Here is an 11,995-nt window from a genome sequence, read left to right as displayed (position 1 = left end):
GAATTATTTTCAGCTATTTCTTCCTGCCCTTTTCCCTGGTTAACAGGAGTCTGAAGATTTTTAGCTCAAAGAAAATGTCAAGCTCTTCTGAAATTATATTAAGGGATGTTGACTTCAAAGGGATAGTGAAATATTTGTTCATCTGCCATCTGTGACTTATTCCATGATTTTTGCCTTGTCCACTGAGATCAGAAACTTCAGTGTCTGTTGTGTTGAGCTCAGAGGCAATTTTTTTTTTTTACAATGTATTTTCCTAGTACTGACAGAAAAATGTCTTCTTGCTCTGCAGCTGTGAGACAGGAATCGTCCCAATCTCCCTGTGCCTCACTGAACCCTGACTAGCTCATGCTCTGGAAGGAGGTCTCAAACTCCGAAGGAAAAACCATCTTTAAATAACAATCAGACAAAACACCTTGTGATAATCATGCTTCTACCCCTAATGCATTTCAGGAAACTGAAACTGGTAGAACTGAGTGGGAAACAATGATGGGCTGTGCTGCAGAAAGCCTTTCCTTAGGTTCATAGGTCATAAAAATGATGAAATCATATAGAATGGGCCCTGCACATATCCCAGTGGATCAGTTCAGTGCTGGCTTGAATGATTCATGTTCTTGGTGCTATGAACAGGGTTCAGATGATCCCTGCAGCAAGGAAGGATTGTAAAGGGAGCATAACCAAGGTAGAGTGGAAAATCAGCCTAGCAGAAAGAGCTACAAGGACAAAGAGGGAGGGAGAAACTCTCAGGCAGACCTTGTCCATTCAAGTGGCACTAAACCAGTGCAACCCCCATGGTGAAGCCTGCTCTGAAGGAACCCACGTGAAAGGTGCAGTGTGTCCATCTGGGCACGTTTGTGTCCATTTAGGCACATTTGTGTCCATTTCCATGGGGCTGGCTGAGTCTGCAGATGAGGCTGCCCACAGTGACCGGGTGAGCTGTTTACAACATGCATGAAAGCTCAAACAGAAAGTAATCCAGACAAACAGAAGACATGGCCTGACCTACTTTAAATTGAGAAACTGTAAAATCAGTCGGTTCAATCAAGTGGAGGTAATTATTTCTATGGTAAAAAAAGGGAGAGAAGAAAAGACAAAACAGACTTTTTAAAAATATGAAGCTCTGCTTCTAGAAGCAACTACACTGAGTACAATTGAGCTACAGCTAAGCTTTTTCAGCCAAAGATATAATTTCTATGTATTCAGATAAATAGAGCAGCTATTACCTGTTTGTGATACCAGTAATGTTGTTAGAACCATGGCTGGACAAGAGATGCAATAGATGCATGAAAAGGCAACAATCTGTAAATATTTGACTTCTTATTTTAGATTAAAAATAAAATAGATGACTAATATATTATGATTATAGATACAGCATGAAGAATGGCCAAGAGAAAGTAAATCAGATATTTTTATACAGAACACAGGAATAATGTTTTTACACAGGCAAATTTAAAGAGGATAACAAGGAATGTTGTTCCACAAAGCACAGTTGCATTGCAGACAGTTGAGACCATGTCAATGGGACTCTAGTGAAAATTAGTGAATATATCCACGAAATAGAAACACCTGATGTTTTATTTTGTCAGCTGCCTGGAATTTATGTAAGGCTTTCTGTTCCAATGGAGCACTGACATGTTTAGAGATCATATCAATAAGTGATGTCAATTCAGATTTTTTTTCTTTTTGGATGTATAATTCTACACTGACCTATGGTATATATGTAGCTATTCTTGGGGTTTTTACAGTATATTTAAATGAGAGCCTCTACTCTTCTTTAGTTCTTTTTATCTCCACTCTTTACTTTTTGTGGTGCTCATCCTCCATGCTTGCACATATCCAACATTAATCTGCTCACCTTGCAGCACCTATTACATTTGATTTTCATCTCACCTGTTGTATGAATAAGCATAAAAATCCATGTTGTAAGGGGCAACTCTGAGCCATAAACATTTTTTGTAATGGTCCAGGGAATGGTTCTTTTGATAGCATGAGGAGAAGTTTCTGTCTTGTGCAATGAAATGCAAAGGTATGAAAGTAGCTGTGATAGCCCTGTCAAAGGATGTCCCCCTCTGGAATAACATTTTATACAGCCAAGGAAGTAGGATTAACTAACCTGCCATCAGAACAAACAGTTTCTTAAACTCAGTGAAAATGTACAACTCTAAGAGTGATTCCATACCACAGAACTGCATTGGGAGAGTATTTCATTTACATTTACCTTCAGCACTCACAACCCCACCTTAAAAGGATCTCCAACCGATTTTCTTTTTTCTTGAAATGCTAAAAATGTCAAAGGCTTTTGATATATACATAACTTAAGTACAGATGGAGCACTGAGTCCAGAGAACCCATGTGTCTGGTACTGCATTAGCTTAATTTATTTTTCCCAGTAGGCAGCGGTTGTCTGAGCAGATAGATTTTCCAGTCATATTGTTTGACATCATTACAGCTGAATATGCACCAGAATACCATGTGGTGACTACGTAATAAATCAGCTCATTATGTCTATAATCATTATGATTATGTGTTGTTCCAGGTCCCAGGATTGTTGACATAAAAGGAGGTAAACAGTATAAATTACTGACTCATCAAATGGTTTGCTTTAATTTGTTGAGAAAGGAGAAGGTTGGTTTGTTTTTTTGTATGGACTGGTTCACATGTAGGAACACAGTAATGAATACATGGAATGTGTTAAATGGGAATAGCAGAATGTGAAATGAATCATACCCAGTTGTCCTCCTCAGAGTCTCGGGGTGAAAAGTGTCACAGCACATTGGCCAAAAGCTCCCATCATACCAAAGGAATCACAGAATCACAGAGTGCTACAGGCTGGGAGGGATCTCTGGAGGTCATCTGTCCAACACCCCTGTTCAAGCAGGGACACACAGATCAAGCTGCCTGGGACCACATCCAAATGGCTTTGGAATACCTCCAAGGATGGAGACTACACAACTTCTCTGGGCAAGTGTGCCAGTCCCTGGTCACCCTCACAGCCTTTCAGATGGACAGCCCCAGCATCTACCAATGCCTGGGGTTACTCCTCCCTGCACTTCCTTGCTGAAATGCCTCAGGTTTCTGCCAGCCCATATCTCCAGCCAGGGGTGTCTGGATGGCAGCACAACCCTCTGCTGTATCAGCCACCCTACCAGATCTGTGCCATCAGCAAAGTTGCTGAGGGTGCTCTTTGCACCATCATCCAGACCATGAACGAGGATGTTTAATATTTTACTATTTCATATTATTTAAAACTGTTACTATGTTAACCCAGTCTTCACCCCTGGGATATACCACTAGTGACTGGCCTGCAATTACACTTTTTGCCACTCATCACCACCCTCTGGACACATCTGTTCAGCCACTATTCATCCCAGCTCACTGTTCATCCAGCTCATACTGCATTTTCACTATGAGAATCTTAGAGTAGTCAGAGCCAAAATCCTTCCTGAAGTGTGAGTCAATCACTGTTCTCTTCTCATCTACAAAGCCAGTCATTTCACCACAGGAGTTTATCAAGTTAGTCAAGCACATCTTCCCCTTGATGAAACCATTTTGACTACTCCAGGGAACTGTCTGATCCTTCATGTGCCTGGAAACAGTTTCCAAGTTTAACTGCTCCAGGATTGAAGTGGGGCTTGTTGGCCTGGGTCCTTCTTCCTGACCTTCTTGTGCATGCCCAGTCTGCTTAAATATTGTCCAACCTGATCCTTGTCCACCAATGCTGTGTCTTCTCTGATACAGAGATTCCCCTGGTTTCAGGGACCTGGGATTTCTGAAGGTCAGCCTTGCTAGTGAAGAATGAGGTGAAGAGGGGATTCTTACAGCCTTTTCCATGTCCTGTGTAAAGAGGTCTCCTGTCTCATTCAGTAATTAATGCATCCACACCTTCCCTCATCTTCTTTTTGTTACCTATGTACCCATACAATCCCTTTTTGTTGTCTTTGATGTTCCTAGACAGTTTAAATTCCAGTTGGGCTTTATCTTTCTTAACTTCAGCCCTAGATGCTCTGATGATGTATGTCTATTCCTCTCAGGTTACCTGTCCTTGCTTCTTCTCCTTGTACACTTCCTTTTTGTCTCTGAGACTGTCTGGGAGCTCACTGTTCATTCATGCAGAAATTTTTGTCTGGCTTCCTCCTCATTGGGACAGATTGCTCCTGAGCTTGGAGGAGGTGATGCTTGAATATTAACCAGCTTTCTTGGGCCACTCTTTCCTCTAGTTTATTCCATGGGACTCTACCCTCTGGATAGGCCAAAATCTGCTGTCCTGATGTACAGGGTTGTGAACTTGCTTTTTACCCTCCTACCTCCTTTCAGGACCCCAAATTCCACCATCTCACTGTTACTGCTGCCTTTGACCCTCACATCCCCAGTGAGCCCATCCTTGTAGGGAGGTAGGAGAGCTCCTCTCCTCTGCTCCTCTGTCACTTGGATGAAGAACCTGATGTACTCCAAGGACCTCCAGGATTGCCTGTGTCCTGCTGTGTTGTCCCTCTTGTGTATGCTGGGGTGGTTGAAGCTCCCCATGAGGACCTTCACAGCTCAGACAGAAGTAAAAGCTGTCAAGAGGTGCATGGTGAGATGTAAAAACATTTTCACAATGAAGAAATTCATTGTAGAAATTCACATACTTACATATTTTTAACTGAAATTTGACATATATTCCAGCTAACTCATGGATGCACAGGGTTTTAGGACCACTGTGAAAAACACCCCAAATATTGTGTTCCCTCACAATGCCATGCTATTTGTTCCATGCAGTTTTCTTTACATCCCTTTTATTATTATTTTTATAAAGACCAAAATGTTTAAAGGAAACATTCTCAAATATGACCAACAGAACCCATTATTTCTAGACATAAAATATGACATCATTCCCAGCCTAATGATCCAGGAGAGTTATTACTGTGGCTGAACAGAGCATCCATTTGTGAGATGTCTGGTAGAGCCCATTAGGTGTGTGAGAGGTAGAGAGAGAGGGGGATGCTGTGTAACACGTGGAATGAGTATTTACTCTGTCCTGCTGGTCAGACAGAAAGTGCATGATCACAAAACACATGCACCACATCACCTTGTGAATGGTACAGTTTTCTGTCTTGATACATTTGTCTCTAATGATACAGAGGTCAACTGCAGCTATCACACCAGAGGACCTGCACCTTTTTTTGGCTCAGCTCCTGGTCCCAGATAAACACATTCATCCAGCCATTCAACTTGTTTTTCACACTAATGGAAAGTAAAGTTATAAGTGCCTTCATGAAAGCATGGTAAATGACTGTATTCACAAATTTGCTCTTCATTGACCTTTTCAGCTCAATCTTGAAGTCTTTCTGGGCAGAAGTTATGCTTCTATTTACTTTTTTAAGTATTCTTACCTCCTTTTTCTAAAGAAGTCATGAAATATGTGGCATTAAAAAAAAAAAAAAAAGGCTTCCACACAATTTAAATTTGTTATTGATGTCATCAAAACTCATCAAGATATGTTAAGAAATATGATAGAAGCAGTGCAAAAACAACAGGCCTAATCCACACCAATGTAAATTTGCCTAGTATTACTGAAGTAAATGAAACCACACTAGTTGAGGCCAACTGCACTTCTTCTCAACACGTTACACTACTATTCATTTTGATAAATCATCAAATCTATTTTTTTCAGCTACAGTAAGGAATTTTTTTCAGCTACAGTAAGGAAATTCTTTTAGCCAAATAGCTATATAGTTTGAAGACTAGATTTTAAAATTCTCTGCAAGAGTCAAGGGCACTGCAGAAGTGTGGTTGTCATTCTGATGGCTAATTGGACTGTGACAGCTCCTAAAAACCCTGGCTCCTGCTGCCCTGAGCTCTGGTCTAACACAGGATAAACCCTCTGCAGTTGCATTTATGCTTTCACCTCAGACAATACTAGCAAGTTAAAGAGGTTGAATTCTTCACTATTCTCAGTATTATTGAGACCCATGCACACACTTAATTTTAAGCATGTTCTGTTGACTTCATTTAAAGTGCTAGTTACAGTGCCTAAAGGTAAGAAACCATCTAAGTGCTGTCCTCAGTAGGAATACTTCCTGCATTGAGACCTACAAAAAGTCAACATAAACCAAATGCATAAGTCCAGCTGGAGATTGGAGCAAAAAAAAGGATGGAAAAGTAGTAGCAAATTGGCCATGACTCACAGGTGATTAAGGGAGTTAAACATTTAGATAAATAAATCAGAATTATCTAAATCTCTAATTTGCACTGATAATGGTGACACATGATGTGTTGAGATGTGATGACTTGTCTTGACAATTGGAACAGTGGCTAGCAGACTTCAGAGCTCACAACAGGGTTTAGAATATCCTTTAGAGGGCTTTAAAACCAATAATGCCTAATGTACCAAATGAAGCCATTACATGGTAGACTGTGTTTCTGGGAAGAGTAAGGGACATTGGGGAGAAAACAGGTATGTGAGAAAAATTAATAAACAAAGTGGCCATGTCCTGAATGCATCATCTCAACCAGCTTCTGCACCGACCTGAGTCTCTTTAATACCCCTTCTCAGCTTTCCCAATGCATCACTGCATTGGAGACTGAAGTATCCATGCCTTACTGGGCATGGGAAAGAAATTATCAGCTGAGCCCTATTCTAGTCTTATTACTGTCTTCTGCTCTCTTGGAATTCCTTGTCCCTCAGACACAGTAATAGTAGACCCAGTGCTCAGATATGACTGCTTGAGAGCAGAGTGGGGATTCTCAGCAATGCTCTACAGACAGAAGAAAGGTTTATCTGAACTCAGCAGGAAAATGTGGACACTAGTTATGAGGTGCATAAGCATGCAGGGACTTGGAGCAAAAAAACAAAGCTCCCAGTTCCTCTCGTTTTTGCCTCAGAATGTCAATTTCCCACAGGTTCTGGGACTGAGTCCTCCACATGCTCTGGTGCTTCACAACCCTAAAACAGAAGGACACAATAGCCCATTGAAAAGCTTCCTAGTCTTTCCAGCTGAATGTGTATAACTCTTCTTGCTGTGACTTTCAAGGCTGGATTGTCAACAGAAAGGTCTCTCAAGAATCCAGATAAGGAGTCTCATGTTTAGGAAGGTTTATGAAAACAACACTAATTGTAATTGTCCCTTGGTGAGTAGCCCGTGTGGTCCCACAAAGTCCTTGCAGCTGCAAGGTCTGTAAGTGCTGACAGCTATCTCTTATAAAAGTGTAATTGCTGACAAAAGGAAATTGCATCATCCAGCCTTTTTCCTTCTTTATAAAAAAAAAAAAAAAAAAAAAAAAGGGAAGTTCCACTGTAGTAATGTTAATGGCAGAAGGATTAATTCTGGGAAGTTTGGCAACATTTCTTTAAAAATAGGTCATTTAGCAGTATAATGAAGAGGCGTTGAACACTGACTCAGTTTGCCAAGCTCACCTTGTATTCCTGATTCAGACATGGGCATGGGGAGGACCAGGCTTTGTTAGCCCTCCAGAGCACAAAACAAGGTAGCAAGGTTGTGAAAAGAACAGAGCAAAGAAGAGCTGCTGGGAAGTCTTGGATGTGCTAGAGCTGTAAATCTTTCCCTGATAAAGTCTGATGCTCTCTCCGATCTCCTTCCAGTGATGGAGGCTTGGGATGTTCAGGCTCTTAAGAGTACTGCTGGTTTGGCTTTGGCAGATGAGAAAAAGTGGTTATTGTAGGTGAACATTGAAAACATACCTTAAATTTTCCATGCTTAAATAACTGTCAGGAAGACACATTCGGGAATGGCTACTATGAGCTACTATAATGGCAAATATGAGCTGATTTAAGTGGCTGCTGTTGGGGAAGAAATTACATTTGCTATGGTAGGAAATGTAAGGTGTTTTTCATGATCACTTAACTCTTGAGCCAAGGAGATTTAGGAACAATAACTGAGGCGGAGGGTGTTTGGTAAAGCAGTAAATAAAATATGGGTCCATTTATAAGGATCAAGGGAATATGATTCACTGATGCCTACAATACTTAGGGATAAAAATTATTTTTTTAGACACTTGGTCTCCTGTTCTTTTTTCCCCACAAGTTTTTCCATATTGTAACAGAGTTCTCCTCACAGCTCGTCCTACAGCTTTTTTTAAAAATCCTGCTTCTATTCATCATTCCTAAAGGATTGCAGAAGAGTTAAAATCTTCCCAGTTAAAAACCTGTACTTGACTCGAGTCTCCGGGCACTGCAGAACCATTTCCTGTGATTGCAGCAGAGAGAGATAAAATTCCACTGTGGTGGGAATAAACCGAAATTAGATTTCCGGATAATTAAGAGTCCCAAACCAAAACCTCTTTTGCCGCTTTTCGCTTGACACTACTATTTTTTATTTTTTATGTTTTTTTAATTCCCAGGCAAACAGGGCAGCGCTTCACACAGGAAGCCAAATTTACCCATCAAAAACAACAATCCGAATTGAAAGCGCGACAAGAGCCGAGCCGCATTGGCATCCGCTGCGATTCCCCGCGCAAACCTGCACCAGCCCGGAGGCAGCGGGCTCGGGAGGTGCCTCGCTGGCGGAAAGGACACATGCAGGGCTAGCACAGGTGGATGGAACCGGCGGGTTTGCGGTGCGAGGCTCTAGCTCCTCTGTCGTGAAGCAGCTCAGCGCCTAGTTTTGGGTTAGGAGCGGAGAGAAGCCGGCTGGCGGAGGTGGAATAGGGCGAGCCGGGGTTGTGGCGCTGCTGCTGGAGCGCAGGATCCGCCAGCTCCCGCGCTAGAAAAGCCAGGAGAGGCCCGGGGTGGGGCTGGCGTCAGCGGGCAGTGTCTCCCTGGCAGCAGGTACGTGTCCGGGGCGGGCTCGGGGCGGGGAGCGGGGCCGGGGCTCTGCGCTCCCTCCCTCCCTCCCGGCGGCGGGGCCCGGAGCTGCCCCGTCCGCTGCGGCCGCGGGGAGCCCGGCCCGGCGCCGCACCCCGAGCCGGCCGGGAGCGCGCCTGGAGCGGCCGGACCTGCCCGGATCGCCTCCGTCCTGCCCGGCGGCGGGAAGGGCCGCTTCAGCCGAGCCCTGCTCCAGCCGCTTGTTTTCCTGGCCGGATGATGGATTTCTCCGCAAGGTCATCCCTGCCCGCGGCGGCGGTGTGCCCGCGGCTCCCCAGGCGGCGCCGCGGAGGTAAGGGGCGGGGGAGCGGAGCGGGCACGGCGAGCACCTGCACACACACACACAGACAGACACACAGACACACACACGTACAGCGGGGGCGTTCGGCCCGGAGAGCAGCGGGGTGGGTGTGGGCAGGTGCCGGGGCGAGCCGGGCGGACCGAGCGCATCCCGCCGAACCGAGCCGGGCGGGAGGGGCACCAGCGGCTGGGAGCGGCCCCGAGGGTGCCTCTCTCATCCTCTGCTCGGCTTTACCCGCGACTTTAGTTCACGCGTGGTCCCGGAGCGCGGAAAACTTAAGGAAAGAAATAAAAAAGGTGGAGGGAATAACGATGAGATGCCCCCCCCGCCACCGCCGGGACGGGCCGGGGGATGCGCGGCGCGGTCGCCACGGCAACGTGCCCGCGATGTCGCAGCGCGGAAGATGCCCCGGAGGCGGGGGCAGCCCCAGCCACCGCCCGGAGCGGGGGTTGTGGCCAAGGGGCGTCCCCCGGGCCCAAGCCGGGCGGAGGCAGCCGTGAGGGTGAGCTGGGGTACCCCGGGGGGTTGTCGGCGGAGCCCGGGCTCCCTGGACCGTGATGTGGCGGCTCTCGGGCCGCTCGGGTTGCGAGCGGGGATGTCACGGTCAAGGAGCATCGCGCCGGGTGATGTCCCTTGCCTGGCTCAGGGTGCTGGGGCTCGGCGTGAATTCCTCACGGCCTTTTCTTTCTCTTGCTGTAGTTGGTGACAAAACTACTGATGATGTCAGCTCCTGGTCTGTGGCTTGTACTGTCCACATTCAGCTTGTGTTCTGTGACCCATACAGGCCTTGGCTTCATTAATGCTTTATTCCTTCATCCTTTTTTTTCTTTTTTGCAAGGAAGATAACAATGATAGTGGTGTATTTTTTAGTCATAAGACATTATTATGATCCCATACCCTAACCTCTTCCATAATATAAAGCAGAGACTATTCCCCAGTGATTCCAAGGTCTGGCCCACCAGACTCTTCAAACAGTCTTGATTTAATGACTTCCAACGATGGGAATTGACTACATTCCTGGATAATTGGCTCCAATTTTTAATCTCTTTGTTAAACGTTTGCATCTCTTTTCCACTTTGAACTTTTCTGCCTTCATCTTCTAGCTACTGGATCTTGTAATGTTTTGCCTGTCAGATTAAATAGCTATCTAGTTTCAGATCATCTCTCTCTGCTCAAGTATTTAAGAGCAGTAATTAAGTAACCACTTAACATTGTCTCTGATGAGATAAATAGACCTGACTCTCTTGGTCTCTCCCTGGAATGCAGATGCTCCCCAGGAGAAATCTCTGGGCTGCTCTTCTGTGAGCCTCCACCACTGTCCTTGCTGGCCCCTGGTGCTGCACAGTGGATTCCAGGAAGGCCCTTGCTGGTGTCACGTGTGGAGATAATAACCTCGTGCACAGTATTCCCCTGTCTATTCACCCCATGGTACAAACTTCTCTTTCCCACGACTACACGGTGGGAACTTCTGTTCCATTAGTTAACAGGCAGTGATCCCTGCACTTCTTTGCAAGCCAAGGTTTTCTCAGAAGCTGGTTGCCTGTCCTGTAAGGAGCATTTGAATTAAGTATTTCTACATGTATGCTTTTAAATCTGCCTATATTAGAGTTTTTCCCTCCTCAGATCACCTCACTTCTGTGGAGTCCGCAGCTCAGGAGTCACAATAGACCTCTGGTGTTCTCTAGAAGTCAGAAGGGTTTCTTTTCCCAGGACCTCCCTCCTAAAGGTCTGTTTTCTCCCTCAGCCAACTTCAAATAAGTTTAAGGTCACCTAGAATAAATGGCACCCAAAAGTTATACTGAATAATATACAAACTGCAAACTGAAAGTGCCCATTACATTGAATTGCTTTTGGAACTGCTTTTGTTCAATTGTGCCTCCAAGTGTTGGTGAGAGGAAAAGAGAATTGCTTTCCCATCTTAAAGACCTGTAAATCTCACCACTGACTATGATGTCTAAGCTGACATATTCAGCATCTTTATTTTGTGAGTCTTTAACTTGAACACTGTGAATTTTACTTGCTCTGAAGTGTGCTTAAGCCTGGACTTAGAGCTTTCAAGAAAGCACAACATGAGAGATTATGGGCCAGAGGTAGGTGGCTTTGACAGAATATTGTCAATTTTCTAGCATCATGTAGCATCTTGAATCTCAACAAAAAGATATGATTGAGAATTCTGAAGGCACTTTCTGTGGGAGATGACGCAAAACAAAGTTCTTTGAAATTAACTTTTTTTTGTTTGGATTGGGGCTTTCTTTTGTTTGAGGGTTGTGTGTTTGTAACCATCTTGACTTGCCCTGTCTACAAGCTTAAGTGATATGATGATGTCCTTGAGTAAGATTTGTTTGCATGAATAAAGATAGGTTTCAGCCTTTAGAATGACCTAGTTCTCTTCAAAGTGTCAAAATTAAGAAAAGTACATTCTTTTGTACATTCTCAGTTGTGTAATGACTTAAATGTCAGAATAAACAGTGTTCCTGAAATTTCATGAAGATTTTTTTGTTACAAGTCCCAGAAAACGTCTATTAATAAGATTTCGTGAAGCATAGACAGTGATGCTCTAAATCTAAACAGTGATGGACTCTTAAAAGGTCTGAAAAATCATAACAGAGCTCAGATAGCACATCTGGTTGAATAGAGCTCTAGAATTCTGCTGAATTTTCTACAGGCTGGTGTCTTAGGAATTTTCTCTGTTTGTCCAGTTTTATATCCCCCCAATACAAAATTTCTGAATATTACTACCTGAGAGGTATCTTTCCCTCACCCATTCTGTCCCCCAGATTGGGCTAATATCTCAGTTTTTTCAACATATGCTTCCCTTCTCATGGCTGCACCTTTTCTTCAACTCCTTTTGCAATCAGAAGAATATGTGTGTGTTTCCTTAGGGTAGCTGGTCC

At 44.2% G+C, this 11,995-nt stretch overlaps 1 protein-coding gene across 3 annotated transcripts in view; it reads left to right on the top strand.

The window, feature by feature from the left end:
- The first annotated feature begins 8,315 nt into the window (after positions 1-8,315).
- GPRIN3 (GPRIN family member 3) overlaps positions 8,316-11,995 on the top strand; it is a 28,841-nt gene continuing 25,161 nt past the window's right edge. The window contains exon 1 of one of the 3 annotated variants that reach the window (XM_056490348.1): positions 8,316-8,764. The gene's annotated coding sequence lies outside the window, so the exon portion shown is untranslated. Of the gene's footprint in view, positions 8,765-8,842; positions 9,093-9,497; positions 9,604-11,995 lie in introns of those variants that run through there. The other 2 variants (XM_056490346.1, XM_056490347.1) reach the window with 2 other exon arrangements.

This window comes from Oenanthe melanoleuca, chromosome 4 (assembly GCF_029582105.1).
Source record: "Oenanthe melanoleuca isolate GR-GAL-2019-014 chromosome 4, OMel1.0, whole genome shotgun sequence".
In the NCBI taxonomy this organism is placed as follows: domain Eukaryota; kingdom Metazoa; phylum Chordata; class Aves; order Passeriformes; family Muscicapidae; genus Oenanthe; species Oenanthe melanoleuca.
This window is presented reverse-complemented; position numbering and strand designations above follow the sequence as displayed.